Below are 19,436 nucleotides of genomic sequence, written 5' to 3'. Positions count from 1 at the left end.
TATACACATTCTCAAGATGATATCTTGAGTCAGGCTAAGGCCAATTTTCAACATTTGTTAGAAATTGTTCTTAATCTCCAACAAATTAATTTTAGCCCGAAATCTGTGTAGCCTCACACTATGCATGCATTTGGATAGCTTTGATGAACAACGTAACTCATGTTCCTCTCTGAGCGAGCGTCTCCATCTGATATCCTTTGGCCGTGATCTGGTGGCGTAACTCTGACAGAGGCAAGAACCATCTGCTAACAAATACCTCAGCCACTTCTTCAAGGGGCCTGAGCAGGGCTTGCATTGAGCAGGGAGGTGAACTTTGGCTGGTGGCTCTGCAGGGTGCAGGCTGAGACAGACCTGCAGCAGAGGGAGCTGCCTCCAAAGTTGGTGACTGCTGGGAGCCCTGCTGTCCCCTTCAGTAGACTGGGTCAGTTGACATTTGAGTTTGAGGATAACTACAGAGGTTTTTTAAAAACTGAAATGAGCTGGCCGTGCTGGTGTGTACCTGTGTAGTCCCGATACTTGGGAGCCGGAGATAGGTCAACTTTGGCTACAAAGCAAGTTCCAGGCCAGCCTGGGCGACATGAGACCTCGTCTCAAAGAAACAACAAGCATGTTAATTAACAAGCTAAAAAAAATACAGGGCTGTCAGTATGGCTCAGTGGATCAGGTTACCGCCTGTGTCTCACTAGCAACTTGAGTTCAATCCCTGAAACCCATGTAAGGAATAAATATGCTAGGGAAGCCTGGGTTATCCATTCTTGGGAGTCCCCTATAACGTTTCTTCTCCCTTTGCCAGATAGCTGTGTCCTCTGCCTCTTAAAGGTTGAGACTGTTCTGTTGTTTTTACTCAAAGTTGTAGACCGCTTTAGCTACCCATCAGCAGCACTGGCAGAAGAAAGTATTCAATGTTTGTGCTCCTGGGGGCTGGTGAGTTGGTATCCGCCACCAAACCTGATGGTGTGAGTTCGTCCCAGGACCCACAAGGTGGAAGGAGAGAGCCAACTCTTGCAAGTTGTACTCCGACCTCCACATGAAATAAGCATTTCTCTTAAAGATTAAAAAAATGGTTGTGTATGTGTGTGAGTGTGCTCCCATACGTGTGTGTGCCTGAGGAGGCCGGAAGAGGGTTTCAGATTCTCTGGAGCAAGAGTTATAGGTAGTTGTGAGCCACATGACGTGGGTGCTGGGAGGCAAACTCTTGTCCTCTGTGGGAGCAGCAGGCACTTTTGAGCCATCTCTCCTGCCCCAGCAAAAAAGAAAAAGAGAAAGAAAAAAATCACTCACTTCCAAGTTTAGATTTTAAAAAATCTGAAAAAGAAACCCTTTGGCCATTAGCATGGGAATGGGCTATTGATTTCTGGCTGTCAGCGCTGCATCCATTCTGTGGCGAGAGGAATGTGAGGTAAAGCCCAGTGATTCCTCAAGGTGGACCGAGATGTCCAGGGGGCTGATGTCGTGATGGTTTTCAGAGGCAGGCGAATTCAAGTCCTCTGGTAGAGATTCTCTCATTGTTCCCCAGTGACAGCCCTGGCAGACAATTCTCAAAATCCAAATGGCCACTGCCTAGGTGATAGTTTTCTTCTTGGAACATCATCCTTTGTCTCTCCCTCTCTCTCTTTTTCTTTAATAGTTGAAGCAGCTAGCAAAATTCACCCAATAGCTCTCCTGTCAGATAAAGCAAAATGTGGCCATTGCCGCCTCCTCTACAATCGGGAGAAACCAACTTCAGGAGGGACGGAGGGGGATTTCTCAAGGCCAGACATTCCTTTGGTTCCCTCTGGTTCCTCACCTGTATTAACGTAGAGAATGTAGTTCCCTGTCGTGGTCCCTATTGAAGAACTAATTCAAGGGCTGGGGAGTCGGTTCAGTTGGCAAAGTTCTTGTCACTCAAGCATGAGGACCTGAGTTCGGGTCCCCAGCACTCATGTAATAGCTGGACATAGTGGTGTATGTCTGTCTTTCCAGTGCTGAGGAGGTAGGGACATAAAGATCCCTGGGGCTTGCTGGCCATCCTGACTAGTGACTAGCGTTGATGTGCCCCAGGTCCTGTGAAAGACTATCTCAAAAAGATAAGGTGGAAAGCGGCAGAGGAAGACACCCAACCCCAGTCCCTGCTGTCCACTTGTGTGTACACGTAGGAATACACACCCCCCCTCAAGAGCTCTGTTGAGAATTATAGTTGTTGTGTGTCACCTCAAGGAAGGTATTTTCTCCTGTTCATTGCTTCCGTCATTCATCCTGTCTTCCATAGTCATAGTCAGAATACGGAAGTGCGTCCCATCTCCTCCACTGGATTCTGGCTTGCCATCAAACCACCTACGTACGGAAAAGACATGCATTTTCTTTTTTTACATTTATTTATTTAGTTTGTGTTTGGGGAACTGGGGATGCATGCCATGTATGGAAGTCAGAAGACAGTTTGCCGTAGTTAGTTCTCTCCTACCACTGTGGGTCCGGGGATTAGAACTCAGGTCATCAGGCTTTGTGGCAAGGACCCTTGCCCTCTGAGTATTTTTTATGGCCCACACATGCATTTTCAAATTTAGTTTGCTTAATTCCCAGCAGAACCAAAGCTCAAAGTGCGGCATGTGTTTAATCCACACTCTGTGAGAGAGTGCGGTGGGCTCCGGGGTGGAATCCAGTGACGTTAACTCGCCGCTCTGCTGGGGCCAGACCTAACTGAATGTGAGGATACAGTGTTCTCTCACAGGGTAACGAGTGAGGCTAGAACACGTTTAGTTCCGAAAATATTTTATTCTGCCTCCTTTGTCTAGGGGCAGCTTGTCTTAGGACGGGCAGGCAGATGCCTTCCTGTCTGTTGCTTGGCTTTTTCCGGGTGGGGTTAAGGAGACATCTGCGTACCCTGGGCAGGGCACAGACAGGTCGAGGAAGTGAATCCATCCAGGCAACTTAGTGAACTAGGTTTTATCCGGGTTACTAACAGAGCATGGCTGAGGGGCTCCTTCATTGTCTCGACTCTGGTCTGTCCTGACGGGTGGCTTCTCAAATGTCCTGACGGGTGGCTTCTCTAGTCTGTCCCAATGGGTGGCCTTACTGAGTATTGTCAGAAGTGTGAAATCTCTTGTTCATGGCAGGTCTCTCCTCTGGCTGGCACCAGGCTTCAGCTAGCCCCTCCCGCAGTATAAGACTATTGGGAGAAATTACAGTTCCTTGGGACCCATTATCTAGGTAATCTGCTAGCCATAAGGAAGGGCACCTGTGTCTCTAGACTGTTGTCGTCCCTGCCAGGGCAGTTATTTGAATCATTTGTTCTTACTTTTTTAAAATTGAGGTTTTGAAGAAAGAACAGAAAGTTCAAACAAAACCAGGCCTTTGGAGTTTAAATATCCCGACACCATATTTTAAATAACCATTATTAAGCTCTTTGATACTTCCTATCTGAGCAACATGTGATCTCATAGCCTTCTGCCAATTGAATGGCTAATGGTTTATATAAATCTGTATCTATAAATCCAGACAAATTACAGCTCTCATTTTGTCATTGTACATCAGTGAAAAGCACGCTATATGAGGCATGAAAACCTTAGGGCTTTTGTCTCTAGCTTTTTGTCTAAGTCCATTTGGCAGCATGGAGACTTTTGTAATGCGTAGAATTATCTGGTTTATAAACAGATCTGAACATCGTAAAAAATGAACCAATTTCTCAGTGACATTTCCACGATGTCGCTTCTGTCGGACTCATTACATAGCAGTTAGATAATATCCATGACAGGTGGGTAGGTAGCATTATATATATTAATATTATAAGAATATTTTAACCTATACTTTAGGCACATTAAAAATTGAGCTCAGGGCTGGTGAGGTGATACAAGCACTTGCTGTAAAAATCTGGTGACCTGAGTCTCAGAACCTATGGTAGAAGGTAAAAAAGGGGATCCATGGAAGTTTCTGGTGTTAGCACATGTGCCCACACTAACACATGCCCAAAAGACTGATAAATAATTAAAAATGGGGGTATAGCTTGATGGTTAAGGGCACTCGCTGAAAAACAATGAGGACCCGAGTTCGAATCACAGCATTTTTGTGGCAAGCACACCTTTAACCCCAGTGCCGGGGTGAGCGGAGATCAGGGAGTAAGTATCTGGAGCTTGTTGGCTGCCAGTCCAGCTGAAAACAAACAAACAAACAAACAAACAAACAAACAAACTACAGGTTCAGACTAGACCGTGCCTCAAAGGAATAAGGTAGAGAGCTATGAGGATACCTGACACCTTCCACACATAGGCTCATATACCACACACAGACCCTGTACATACCACATACAGCCCGGTACACCACACATAGGCCCATACACACATAACATAGACTGCCACACCACACACAGGCCCATACACCACACACAGACCTACACATACCACACACAGACTGGTACACCACACACAGGCCCATACATCACACACAGACCTACACATACCACACACATACTCATATACCACACAGAGGCCCATACACACCACATACAGACTCATACACACCACACATAGACCCATACACCACACACAGGCCCATACACCATACACAGATCCATACACACCATACACAGGCCCATATACACACGGGATCACATGCCACACGCAGACTCATATACCACACAACAGGTCCATATACACCACACAGACCACACTCACACTAAAAATAAACAAGTCTTGAATCCAATGAAAGCATTCTAAATTTAATACTGTCTTTTTGTTAACAGTACTTGTTTAACCTTAATAATTTCATTATATATAAAATTAGATATTAAGAAATGACATTTTATAGTAAGATGTATGTTATCTATCAGCAATGAACTAATGTTGAGTAGTGACTTTATTCTCCAGTAGCAGAAGCAGCCTATCTCAACATGGATGAAATATATATATATTTCTGGAGCAAAGGTCAAAAACTACACAAAGCTATCTTTGCACACTGGACTAGGATTTTTAAGTTTTAATCTTTTGAATTTATATTTTATCTTTTCCAAGCAGAAAGCATTTCATAAAGTTCTCTGAAAATCTGATGGAAATCTTTTTTTTAAATTGACCCTTTTGCTGCAGAATTTCCGCTCTCTCTTTTCTTGGTATGATCCGATGACATTGACCTTTCCCCTACATACACTCATACCAAAGCTGCGCCAGCTGCTTCACCCTGCTGCCCAGGGCTGGCATCTTCTGTTATTCCATCACGAGGAGGAAATGTCACAATAATGGAATGTAAATATCGTTGACAAACCCATTCATGATTTTATATGTATAATAACTTTAGTGATCAAATCTTATGTCAGGGTTGGTTATGAGCACTGACAGCTTTTGCAGAGACCTGTGTTCCATCCACAGAACCCACTTGGTGACTCCCAACCACTTGTAATCCCAGTTCCAGGGGATCTCATGTCCTTTCTGGCCTCTGAAGGCAAATGTACTCACATGCACAAACAAGCACACACATAGAGACATACACAACACATACACACAAGAATTACATAAAGCTTCTAAGTGTTTATAATTAGAAGAATAAAAGTATTCTTGGAAACATAAATATTATAGCAATAATCTAATAAAAGGATTTTTTTTAAAGTACGGTCTTACTGTATAGCCCAGGATGGCATGGCTCTATGTAGACCAGGCTGGTATCAAACTCACAAAGATCATTTTGCTTCTGCTTCTCAAGTGCTGGGATTAAAGGTGTGCACCACCACTCATGGGCAGAGAGTTTTTGTTGTTGTTGACACAGGCTTTCTCTGTGTCGTCCTGGCTTCCTTGAACTTCACTGTGTAGACCAGGCCGACCTCAAACTCAAAGAAAACCTCCTTCCTCAACTCCTGAATCCTCGGATTAAAGGGACATGCCACCACATCTATCTCATCAAAGGATTTTTAATGAATGCCGTTTTCAAGCGTTTTGTCTTTATTTCCGTAATTACATATTGAGTTACTTATATCTCAGAAAACTTATCCTTGGCAACCTCCATATATCACGGAAATGTTACAAAGCAATTATAAAAAGATTCTATTAGTTTTCCAAATGTATTTAAAATCACACATCTTGATTAGCATAAAGTATTTTTATGTCTTGTTTTCTGTTGCCCTTGAATACCAAGGGGGAAGTGTAAAATTTAATTTCCTCTTAGAATCTGTTTTAGAAGAAAATCCTTACCAAAATTTATGTAGCAAATAAAAAATTTTCTTACTTAATTCAGTTTTATCTTATGCCTTAATGAGTACGGTTTGATGCAAACACTGACGGTACTGTGAAGGGTTTACTTTAGATGTTTATTGTCCCCCTAGAATACTTCCTTGAGAAGATCAGATATCCCTTAATGGTGTGTTCAGAACATCTTAATGTTCTGTGAAGCACATTCAATGCACTCAATATTTCATTTTTAATAGATTTTAGAAAGTTAAGGGTATGGAAGTTTATATGGTAAGAAAGTATAGCTCTGTCATGTCTGTGAAACAATAAGCCTGTTATAGTTATGACGAAGAAAACCTAGGTTCCTCTGTCTTAACTTGTGCTGTGTTGTAAATTGTGTCACTGGGTTTTATAGTGACCTATCTGGGGCTGGCGAAATGGATCAGTGGACAAGCCTGATGAGCCGAGTTCAATCCCAGGTCTCACATGGTTGAAAGAGAACCAATTCTGCCAACTTGTCACCTGACCTCTGAACAGCAACATTGCATGCCTGTAGCCCACACACATACATACAGGATAAATTTGGGGTTGGGTGTGGTGGTGCATGCCTTTAAGCCCAGCACTTAGGAGGCAGAGGCAGATGAATCTGAGTTTGAGGCTAGCCTGGTCTACATGGTGAGTTCTAGGCGAGCCGGTGAGACCCCATTTCAATATTTTTGAAGTGTTTTTAGTTAAAATTAAAAAAAAATTAAGTGACTTCTCAGGTTCAATAGCTGTCCTTTTAATCCCTGCATTTCATTTATGCTTGGGTAAGGTAAGAAATAACCTATTTCTTTAGGAGACTGAGGGGTAAGATGACTAAAGCTTCAAATTGTTTTAAAATGTTTATAGTCTTACATGTGCAGACATACATGCAAAAAGGTTTCAGTAGACATGGTAATAATAGCAGTGTTAAGCTAAGCTTAGGCAGAGGCAGGAGGATTACCTTAAAGACCAGTCTGGACTCTAGAGTGAGACCTTATGTTAAAACACACACACACACACACACACACACACACACACACACAATGCAATAAGATAGAGTCAGAAGCACAGACTAAAAGACTACATACAAAATGACACATAAGAACAATTATAAACGTTGCAGTGTGCTCTTAGGCTCCTGGAAGTGCAAGTCAGCATTCTCCCTGGCAGCCTCAGAAACTTGGTATTTTCTGTGCTTATGCAAATTACAATGGAGATCTCTCCAAAAATGTACTCATGAAATGCAGACAGGCAGGCTCCCTGGGAACATTAGGTCCTTGAACTTAACCCCACAGCGTCATTACCCCAAAAGTAAACCAGATGGCTATTGGAGCTTCAGACTCTGGAGGTAGTTTTTCTCACAACAGCTGCTACAGCGAATTGACATGGAGAATCCAAGTGACTCTTCTACTTCAGATGCTATATACAGATTAGAATTTTTTTCTTTTCATTGATGGTGTGTGTGTATGTATGGGGGCAAGGTTATGCACAAGCATTACGGTGTTTCCAGAGGCCAGGGGTCAACTCTTGGAGTTAGGATTACAGGAGGCTGGAAGCCTCCATGTGAGTGTTGGGAGTTGAACTCAGGTCCTTTTGCAAGAGCAGCCAGTGCTGATTCATCTCTTCAGCCTTACAGTTTATGGAACACTGTTAGTTAAAGACAAGCAGGTCTGTCACCTGTCTGTCATACAGCTTGTTTAGTTCTTTCCTGTGAGAAGATGGAAAAGACCACTTGTAGGAGGGGCTGCTGGGTCATTTTTCTACCACCCAGCAGCTCAGACCTGAAATAACCACACAGATACTGTATTAATTAAATCACTGCTTGGCCCATTAGTTCTGGCTTATTTTTGGCTAACTCTTACATATTAATTTAACCCATTTCTAGTAATCTGTGAATCACCACATGGCTGTGGCTTACTGGGTAAAGTTCTGTCTGGCTCCAGGGGGACTACATGGCTTCTCTCTGACTCCGCCTCCTTTCTCCCAGCATTCAGTTCAGTTTTCCCCACCTACCTATGTTCTGCCCTACCAACAGGCCAAGGCAGTTTCTTTATTCACCAATGGTATTCACAGCATACAGAGGGGAATCCCACATCAGCCACTGGTGCTCAATCTCCTTGTCATCTTTCACAACAGTCCCTGCACTCTGAGCACTGAGGAGCATAAGTTTCTCTCTCTCTAGGATTTCAAAATCTGCTCTGCCACCCCCTCTTGGTCCCAGCATGCTCTCTCTTTCAGCATGGGTCAAGTTTACAAGCAGATGCCCAGTTTATCCATTCAGTTTACTAAGTGGGAGAATGTTTTGTGGACTTTATTTTTGTGGTCCTGGCTACATGTTCAAAGCCCATATAGTGAACCTTTAAAAATATCCCCAGTAGCCAGCTTGGTGATGTGGGCCTGACTTAGTTAGGGTTTCTATTGCTGTGAAGAGACACCATGACCCAGCAATGCTTATAAAGGAAACACATTTAATTGGGGTGGCTTACAGTTCAGAGGTTTAGTCCATTGTCATCATGGTGGTGTGCAGGCAGACATGGTGCTGGAGAAGTACTTGAGTGTCCTACATCTTGACTTGAAGGCAAGAGGAAGTGGTCTGTTTCACTGGGTATGGCTTGAGCATGTATGAGACCTCGAAGCCCACCTCCACAGTGACACACTTCCTCCAACAAGACCACACCTAATAGTGCCACTCCGTTTGTGGCCTATTTTCTCTCAAACCACCACAAGGCCCATAATCTCAGCTACTCAGGAGGCAGAGGCAGGAGAATCAGGTCAGCCTGGACTACAGAATGAGTTCAAGACCAGCCTGAGAACTTAGTTTGATCATATCTTAAAATAAAGTAACCTAGGTTATAGCTTGGTGGTGGAGCATTTGCCAAGCATGGATGAGACCTGGGTTTGATCCCAGGTTCTGAAAAATGAAATGTTTTTTTTTTCAAATCCACCATGAATAATGTAATAAAAACAATGAAAGACAGTGTTACATTAGTCTTTGTTGTTGGGTTTTTTTTATTTTTGTTTTTTGTTTGTTTGAGACAGGGTTTCTCTGTGTAGCCTTGGCTGCCCTGAAACTCACTCTCTGGACCAGGCTGACCTCAGACTCACAGAGATCCGCCTGCCTCTGCCTCCTGAGTGCTGGGGTTAAAGGTGTGTGCCACCACCACCGGGCTGTGTTACATTAGTTTTGAGGAACGAATATTTGGTTCTCAGAGTCATCACATTTTAGGAGGTCAATAAAGACTGCACTATGCAGTCATGGCTGACCCTGAGGGTTCTGTTTCCACCTCCCAAGGGTTGGAAGACAAATGTTCTGGGTTGAACCCAGGGCCTCATGTGCACTGGGCAAGCACTATGCCAATGGAGTATCCCTAGCCCTTCAAGAACTCGTTTGATTGACACCTGGCAACCTGTGAGACCTCTTACTTACAGGTGTGGCTATGTTCTCCTCTATGGCTTGGGAGATTCCTGCCGTTTATGCTGTGCCCTCAAAGTCTTCTTCCTTTCTGTTTTCACTTCTTCCTCCCCTTCTGTCTGTGGTGGTGATGTTTGCCGTCTTGGCCAGGCATTGCTTTTATAAGAGGATTGGAGTATTGTCGTGGTCTTAAATCACACCTTGGCTAGTGGCACGTGTCTGGGGGACTTCATGGAGTTTGGTGCTGGGCCCAATGCATCTTTGGGGAGTGATCACCCTGTCACCTCTCTGAGCCCCCACCCCCTGCAACAGTGACTTTGTGACGTAAGCATCCGTCAGAGTGCTGGGGACACAGTCACCTTGGATTTTTGTCCATTGTGAGCTGCTGCCTTATGATAAAGCAGCATCAAGGAGAACAGTTTCTACTCCCTGACCACAGTTTCCGGAGGACCAAGTGCCCTGACGCCGTGAATGAGAGGGGCTTTAAAGAACACACTGTTGTGTATGCTGTGCCCCCTTTCTCCACTTCCTCTCTTTCCTCCCCATCATTCCTGTGGCCTTGAAGGGGAGCTGTCAACCAGAGGCGAAACGTTGAAGAGATTGTAGTGATGTGGTAGGCAACATTTACCATTCTGTTTGGTGCCCTTATCCTAGCCCTCTCGGCATGACCCCCAACCCCACAGCTCACTCTCTCCTTACCCCTGGCTAGCGTAGACCCATCAGATGGTGCTGGCAGAGAGGAGCCCCAATCCCACAGCTCTCTCTCCTTACCCTGGCTAGCCTAGACCCATCAGATGGTGCCGGCAGAAAGGAGCCCCACGCAGCAGAGTAGCTCACATTTTTATTTGTCTATGGTGAATAAGTATCCCAGAGTGATTTATATGCTGGCTCTCATGACGTTCGCTTTTCGAAGATGGAAAGTCAGCACTCAGCAATTTATGATCTTGGGAAAAGAACATTCTGGAAGAAAGGAGCCAAGTATTTTTCGTCTGTTCTGTAGGCTTTGCCTGATTCAATTGATGAATGCCTGCATCCCTTTTTGCAGTTTGAATTGAGTTCGGTAGCATTGCAGGAGTTCTCTGGGTATGAAATCATAATTATAGATTTGCGGGTTTGTGGCTTTGAGGTACCTGGGAGCAACTAGGCAGGAAGCAGAGGATGTGTGTGTGGAGCAGGGGAATGGACCTTTTTGAGGGCAAACTGGGGAACATTCTGAGTTCCAGCAGGGGCTGTTCATGCCATGTGCAAATAGTGCCAGAACAGCTGCTTATTTTAAATTGTGTCTAGTGGTTTTGTGTGTGCGCTCAGGTGTGGGGATCCACGGACAGCGTGGAGAGCTCAGTTCTGCCCACCCACCACTTGGGTCCCTGGGCTTGAACTTGGGCTGTCAGTCTTGGCAGCAAGCGCGTTTTGCTGCTGAGCCATCTCACCCACCCCGGCAGGACCATGGCTCTAGCATTTGGACACCCTGCTGTGTCTGCCTGCCTGTCCTGTCCCCCTCTCTTCAGGACCATAAGTAGCATATATCTAGGGCTGAGCTCGGGTTGGGCTCTGTGAGGAGAGTGTCATCGGGGTTAGGGGGTCTGAAGGGCTTGCAGTTTGACTTTAGAAGTTCACGGTGTAATTCAGAGAGAATGACTCTTTTGGGGGAGGTGTGCCGTTCTCATGTTGTTCAGCATCACGCGTTGTGGCGTAAGCCGCAATGGAAGTGTGCGAAGGGAGTGTTCCACTCACCTCCATCTTTCAAATTCCAGGATGATGGCTTCTTTAGCATTACCTCTCTACTCAGCATGGCATCTCTTAGAGAAATTGCTCTCTGAGGCTGGCACTTCTCAGCCTGTGAGAGAAGGGCTCTTCCCATCCTGTGGAAGTGGAGGGAAGTTGCTCCAGCAGGCTCTGAACAAGCTTTGGCAGAAAGGTTATATAAACTCACATCCCCACCCCTCAGCAGCTGTGTGTGTTGGCACGTGTGTAAGTGCGTGTGTATGTGCAGGCATGTATGCGTGTGGGGCCATAGATGGACAGCGGGGGTCGTATGTGATCATACTTTCCCTGGAGGCAGGCTGTCTCACCTGAACTCAGAGCTCACTGGTTGGGGTCTGGCTAGCTAGTGTGCTCTGGGGATGCCCCTTCCCATCACCCAAGGGCTAGAACTGCGGTGGCTGCACATCTGCCCATTTGTGTAGGTGTTTATTTTTGCTGCATGCTCTTTACCCACTGGGCCATTCCCCCGGCCCTCACAGAACCTTTTCTTTAAAAATCATTTGAGAGCACGGATTCCTTGAAGAAGCAGTCAGTCCACAGGGCATACAATACCATGGAACAGCCTGGAGTGGTGGTATGTCCTTGTGATCCCTGACTTTGGGAGGTGGAGACAGGAGCATCAGGAGTTCAAGGCTAGCCTGGGCTACCTGATAACAGTAGAGGGACAGATCCCATTTGATACAGTGTGGACCTTGGAAGGTCTTACAATGTTCCTGATAATCTTTGTAGGACATATGGAGGGGGGTAGCAAAATCATCCCATGTCTGAAATTGTAGGAATGAAGCATCAATTACCTCTCTCCTCTAACAAGCATGTGGGTATGGAGGAAGGCTCTCTAAGATGCTCCCAGGTGAGGGATTAGGTCGGTGGCATCTTTCCTCTCCCCATCTATGGAGATTGGCAGGGCACTCTCAGGCCAAACCTGTTTGTGCGTGCCAGCCTAGGAATGTGAGTGCATACTCGCTAAGTGGGCAGAACACTAATTCAGTGTCGTGAGATTCCATATTTCCAGGGTTCCTCAACAGTGAGTCAACCTTAATACAACTGCTCTTTGGCCTCCCCGCCTTTTCCCTGTTTGTGGACATTAAGTGGGCTGGGGAATTCTTGAGTGTTGTTACACTCTTCTGGGGTCCCTGGGATTCACTAGTTTACCCGGCATAAACAATGCCATCTGCCACTTGTGCATGGGACGAGCTTCATCAAAGGGCTTCTGTCCTGGTTTCAGTGCTCTGATAAAACACGCTGACCAAGAGCAACTTGGGGGGGAGGAAAGGGTTGATTTGGTATACTTCCGGGTCACCGTCCACCATTGAGGGAAGTCGGCAGGGATTCAAGGCAGCAGCCTGAAGTAGAAACCATGGAGGAATGCTGCTTGCCAACTTTCTCACAAGCTCGGGTGCAGTTAGCTTCCTTCTACAGCCCGGCGCTACCTGCCTAGGGGATGGTGCTGCCCACAGTGGACTGGACCCTCCTGCACCAACTAAGACAAGATACACCCTCACAGATATCCAACCCAATCCAACCCAATAAGACTTTTGATCAACTGAGATGCTCTCTTGGGTGATGCCAGGATATGTTGACAGTTAGTACAGTTTCCTTGACTAACATAGGCCAGCATGATGCCCAGCATATCTTCTTCCGTTGTCATCGAGGGCTTTTGGGTTTCCTTGTCTTGCTGGCTTTTCAAAAAATGTCTGAGACCCCTCCCCCACCGACACACAACAAGGCCAGTTAGCAGAGCAGATCCGCACCCCACCCCCCCATGTGCAGCCCAGGCTAATTTTCCACAGCATGCCTCAGGTGTGTGCAGCAAAGAAGCCTGGAGTGTGGAGAAATGAACTTTGAGGTGACGTGTATGAGCCGTCTGCTTGGTTTCCCCGGTGCCCTTGGCTTGTGCTCCTTTCATGGGTCTTCAGAGCCAGGTTTACCAGCTTACCTTTCTTCGGCAATCCTGTCTCCCTTCTCCCTGCCTCTTTTTATGTATTATGTGTACAGTGTTCTATCTGTGCCTACATGCCAGAAGAGGGCACCAGATCTCATTACAGATGGTTGTGAGCCACCATGTGGTTGCTGGGAATTGAACTCAGGACCTCTGGAAAAACAAATTGTGCTCTTAACCTCTGAGCCATCTATCCAGCCCTCTGCCCACCATTTTAATACAAGGTCTCATGTAGCCATGTTGACTTCAAATTGTACCTAAAACTCACCTGGAATTTCTCATCTTCCTGACAGCTGTGCACTACCAGGCCTGGTTTACACAGTGCTGGGGATTGAACCCAGGACTTCTTGCTTGCTAGGCAAGTATTCTACCACTAAGCTACATCTGTAAATCTAATTCCCCAGTGCCCTGGAACCCCGAATCCACAGTCTGGCTTGGGGGGATATGGACATCCAAGCATCTTACAGTTGCAAGGTGGGGGGGTGGGCGTGGGGGCCTAAAGCCTCTTACAGATGTGAGTGGCTTCTGTTCATCAGTATGTTCATGCACTATGACAGGAAAGCCGACTGTGGCTCGGAAGGCCTGTCCATAAATTTCTCTCCTTGAGGAAGGCAGGCAGCTGGGCTGGACTTGCTCCAGAAGAAAAGAAACCAGCTCCCTGATTACTTTCTTTTTTACACAGTGACGCTCTTTTGAAAGTTGCCTTTCCTGGGTCTGTTGCTTACTGCTCCTCCCAGCCACCCCTCCCTCTGAGGTCTTCAGAATTAACCTAGACACAAAGCCACAACCGCCTTTGATAGTTCATTCTGTCTGCAATGGGCAGTAGGAGGGAGGATTAACTCTCGCAAGGCCTGGGGCTGTGGCTCAGCTCAGCTCGCCCAGTGCTTGCCCAGCTCCATGAAGCCCTGGATTGGATCCCAGCTCTGTGTAAACGGCATGGTGGCTTATGCCTATCAGTCTAGCACTAGAAAGATTGAGACAGGAGGATCAGAAGTCCCACACCATCCCCCACTACATCATGACATTGAGGCTAGCCTGGGCTATTACCACTTTAACCAACTCTAGCATGGAACTTGTAGAGAGTCAGGAGTGAAAACCCACTCTTGTGACCCTTCTTTCTGATGTCACCTCTCGAAGAGGCTGCTGTGTGATTCTCCTGGAGAGTAAACGGGAAACTCAATGCTAACCTCTATTCCCTTTAAAACCTTTCAACCTCTAGATAAGGTCGTGTGGCTTCTTAATCTAAAATTACATTTTTTAATTTTGACAAAGTCTTACTATGTTGCCCTGGCTGGCCTGGAACTCCCTATGTAGACCAGGCTGGCCCACCTGTGAACCATGGAGATCCGCTTGCTTCTGCCTCCCATGAGCAGAGATTAAAGGCATGCACCACCATGCCTAGCTTTCCTATCCTTCTCAGCCTTTTAACTTAACCGTGGGTGCTAGCTGTCTCGCCATGACCTTATGTTGTCTGTGGTCGTCTGCACAGCTGAAAAGCCTCTGTTCGCCATTAGCTTCCTGAGACAGAGCCATGACTCTCACCGTATTTAATCCCAGGTGATTTACCCAGGCCCCGGAAGAAGAATTGAGGTGATCAGTCTTTCCCTGACATAAGCCGTGCTCGGCACAGACTTTGCGCTCTCACGACACCCTTCCTTCCACAAGACACTTTCTCACAGCGGAGCATAGGTGAACCCCAGGCAACGCACAGGAATTTGATAAATACTGGGTGGTCCTGAGGTGAAATGGGTCTCCCCAGCACTGGGCAAGGGCTCCAGCACCTTCACCCTTTGCCACCAGAGAACAAGTATCAGAGCCGGGCCTGGTGATTCAAGCTTCTGGGAGGCTGAGGCAGGAGGATTTCTGGGAATCTGAGGCCAGCCTGGGTTACAAATCAAGACCCTCTCTCAAAACAAAAATCTGACAAACAACTTTAAAAAAACCAACTTACCTTTGTTATTGTCTTTTGGGGAGAGAAGCAGTATTTTGGTTTTTATACTTTTATAATTATGAATGAATCTTTAAGCCTATGTTCACACATTTATTAGCCATTCGACTTTGGTTTTTAGCATTTTAATATATATTTATTTATCATTTGGCAGTACTGGGGATCGAACCCTCACGTAGCAACAGCTGTGGGCCTTGTCTTTATACTCTTTCCCTTTGGGTTGTCTATTATTCTTCTGGTTGTCTGTTATAATTCTGGTTGATATTTTCTAAGACTCCTTTTAATTTGTTAAAAAATTATTTTATTGGGCTAGCAAGATGGCTCAATACATGGCAACTCATAATTGTCTGTAAATCCATTTCCAGAGGACCTGACACTATGCAGGCAGAACACCGATGAACCCAAAATTTAAAAAAAATGTTTTATTATGTGTATTTGTGTTTCATATGCTTATATGTCCATGTACCATTGTATGCCCGCTGCTAGGGAGGCCAGAGTAAGAGGACATTATGTCCCCTCAACTGGAGTTACAGACAGGTGTGAGCTGCCTTGTCGAGCTTGGAATTGAACCCAGATCCTCTGGAAGAGCTGGATGCTCCTAACTGCTAAGCCATCTCTCCACATGCCCCCCCACACTTTTTTTCATGTTTAAAAATCTAATTTATTATTACCATGGGTATGTTTTGTATGTGTGTGCATGGCACACATGTAGTGATCAGAGGACAACTGGGGGGCGGGGTGGGGCGGGATCTTTTTTCTCAGTGCTTCGTGGATTCCAGGGATGGAATTCAGGTGGGCAGGTTTGCATGGCAAGTGCTTTCCCTAACTGGCATTCTCTTTGCTCCTAGTAATCGTTTCCATAAGCAAGTCGGGAGGTTTGTGTTGGGCAGACCAGTATGATCTCTGCAGTTAGGGTTTGCTCGTTCATAGGGAAGCAGTGACTGCGAGGGTTCAGGTCACCTCTGAACTGATTTTTGTGTGACAGTCCCGAGAATGGTGGCCTTGAAAGCCAGGTCTCCTTGCAGCCTTCTATAACTTGATTTAACTTCAGGTTAAGCTTTAGAGATTATGTGTCTCCATCTAGGAGCAGGAAGCCTGGGCAGGTTTGCGTGGTGGCCGTTCTGGGAGGAGGTACGGCAGCAACGGGGCTACGCCGAGACCCTCAGGCCAGGCTCTCTCTGTCCTCCACTAAGAGAGTCATGCGGCTTGCCCTGTCTTCTCACTCCTTGCTCAGGAGCAGGTAGACAATATTTACAGAGGTTCTGGCTTGGACCTTAAACTTTCATTCAGGGCCTAATGTTGTTAGTTTTTAATGAAGTTTCATGTAATTTGTTAGATTAAACAGATAGTAGTTTCTCACTACTGTTGAGGTGGGAAGGGAGAGAGAGGGAAAGGAGAGAGAGAGAAAATTTGGATGTTCTTCCTCAGGTGCTACCCACCTGGGTTTTTGCTTGTTTTATTGTTGTTGTTGTTGGTGGTGTGTGAGTGCGTGTGAGTGTGAGTGTGTGTGTTTTGAAGGGGGTCAGGTTTTCTCGTTTCTCCCCAACCTGGAACTCATCACATAGGCTGTCTTGCTAGTGAGGCCCCAGGGACCCTCCTGTCTCTGCCTCCCCAGTGCTGTAATTGCAAGTGTATACCATCACATATGGCTTTTTATGTAGGTTGGGGTCCTCAGCTCTGGCCCTCATGACCACACTGTAGACTGTTCACCTGCTGAGCTAGCTCTCCAGCCTCTAGAAAGATAGAATTTCTGAAAAGTGATCCTGAATGTGAAAGTTGGGCTTTTTAAAAGAAGTCATTGAGTTATGGATGCTGAAACAAAAACAGCTGTTAGACGTCCAGTTCAAAAGAAGTATTATGTCCTGTGTGAGGGTGGCAGGTTTCCTGGAGTCGGAGATACGGGTGGTTGTGAGCTTTGGGGCGTGGACTATGGGAACCCAACGTGGGTCCTTTGCAAGAGCAGTCCATGGTCTTAACCACCGAGCCATCTCTCCAGCTCCTGGATTATGTTTAGACCTTAAATTCCTGAGCCAAGGGTGTTAATTGCACTCTTTGATCGTTAACATTGTCGCTGGGTTTTGCTGTAGTTATTGGTGATAGGTAGAGCTCTCTCACAGATTCCCCCCTGAGATTTTCACCGAGAAAAGCATTTGAGAGCTGCACAAAGCTGAGCAGGGGCATGTGACAGTTTTTAAAGCAGAGGCCAGAGCCGACCTCATTTGCACTTTATGGCATTGAGGTAGCATGAAAAAAATATGAATCACAGTGATTATTCTCCTGCATCCTTTGTTCAATTTACATTTGAATCAAAGGGCAGAGAAGCCTTCTGAATGTCTTCATCACCGGGGCCTGGAAAGCTATACACAAATAATGCAGCTGAAACAGCAGAGAAAGTTCCCGCCATCCGAGCCCAGCTGTCCTGACTGAGACTTAGAGATTGGCGCTGTCCTGGCCATTCCTGGTGTTTCCTTGCTGTGGAATTAGGAGCCAGGGCCTTTTGTTTAAGGTTTCTTTTTTTTTGCAAAACGCTGGAGCAAGGGAACTGTGGGGATGGCTCAGTGGGCAAAATGCTTGTTGCACAAGCATGCAGACCCAAGGTGAGAGCCTCAGCACCCACTCAAAAAGCTGAGGGTGGCAGCAAGTGCCTGTAACCCTAGTCCTGGGAAGTCAGGGGCAGGGAGAATTGGGGGCTGCGGGGAGGGGGTCCCCTGGGCATCTGGTCTGTGTAAAATGATAAGCTTTCAGTTTAGCCTGGGAGACACTGCCTCAAAAAATAAGGTAAAGAGTAAGGTACTTGGCATCTGCTTCTGGCCTCCTTGTGTACACGTGTGAGCACATACGTGTGTGTGTGTGTGTGTGTGTGTGTGTATACACACGCATGCGCACGCATGCACACACCACCGGAGTTTATTTTCTCCCCAGTACTTCCTTGGTCTGTTCGTGTTTCTGGAAATCTAGATGAAAAATTGGAGCAGGACGATTGCCAAAAGTTTAATGCCAGTTTGGGCTACACAGTAAGTTCCAGACCAGCCTGGGCTACATAGAAAGACCCTTTGTCAAGGAAGAATGGACGAGAAGGGGAGAAAAAAGATAAGAAGGAGAGGAAGCAGAGCCATTTGAACAGCTCTAGTACAGCAGGGCAGTTTTTAAGAAATGCAGAGTCGCCCTCTGCAGAACATTCCTCCCTCTGCCTGCGGTGTGTAGTCCTGGGCTAGGCAGGAGCAGGGGACGGCATTTGGAGATCCCACCTCTTGAAGCAGGATGGGGTACATTTATCTGATTTTGTCCCCCTGAGGCTGGGCTGCCGATGAGCACGCATTCTGTAGTCCTCCTTGGTGACAGTGACTGTGCCTGCTATGTGGTTGGGGAGAATGTTGTCAGCCAAGGGTTCCTAAGGAGCCTTTCTGGTGTCCTTATTCACGATACTGGTCCTGCTGGCCTGGAGAACAGTGAGTGCCTCTTGCTTCTAATGACTTGTAAATCATAACTGTTTTGTATGACTGTTGGTGTTTTCCTTGCACCCTTCCTCACTTTGCACTGGGAAGGTCTGGTGGGAATTTCCAGGTGGAAGGCCAAAAGGATCGCAATGCATGGATGAGATGACCTGATTGGCCACCTGGAGTGCTATGGCTGGAAACACAGCCATGTCTCCCTTGTCCAGTAAGGTTGTTTTATGCATCTGCTTTGGGGTCAAGTGAAATTTCTAGAACATGGTCTCATGTTGAGAAAACAGTTTACTGACTTGCGAGCACTCGGGACTAGGTTTGGACTGTCACCTCTGTCACACCCTTACCAGGGACCAGGTTGGGAGCCTGCTGCTTTTCTCTGCAGCATCTCCAGCCCCATGACCCTGGAACCAGAGTTCCCTGCAAGGCAAGGGTGGGGCGGGGCTGATCTACGCTGAGCCTGGAGGTGAAAAGTTCGAGGTTGCACAGAGATGTCAGTATCACTCCTATCAATGACACAAATCTACATATAAAGTGCTGACATTCGTCAGAACCCACAGAACTGTGTGCTGCGGTCTGTCCACAGCACAGAGCAGATAATGGTACTTAGAAGAATAAAAACTCAGAACAAACACTGCGCTCTGTGCTCCAGCTCTAGATGTCCTGATTTTGCAAATAGAGTGGACCCTGGCTTAGTGCTTCCTCCTTCCATCTGTCCGTCTGTCCTTCCTCCCTTCCTTCCTCCCTTCTTCTTTTCTTCCTTCCTTTTCTCCCTCCT

General features: G+C 46.4%; 1 protein-coding gene across 2 annotated transcripts in view; it reads left to right on the top strand.

The window, feature by feature from the left end:
- The window catches only part of Osbpl10 (oxysterol binding protein like 10), a 236,862-nt gene that overhangs the window by 183,500 nt on the left and 33,926 nt on the right, over window positions 1–19,436 (top strand). The gene's annotated exons all lie outside the window — the stretch shown is intronic.

This window comes from Microtus oregoni, unplaced genomic scaffold, assembly GCF_018167655.1.
Source record: "Microtus oregoni isolate MIOR12 unplaced genomic scaffold, Mior012 000028F_ref0000031, whole genome shotgun sequence".
Lineage (NCBI taxonomy): Eukaryota > Metazoa > Chordata > Mammalia > Rodentia > Cricetidae > Microtus > Microtus oregoni.
This window is presented reverse-complemented; position numbering and strand designations above follow the sequence as displayed.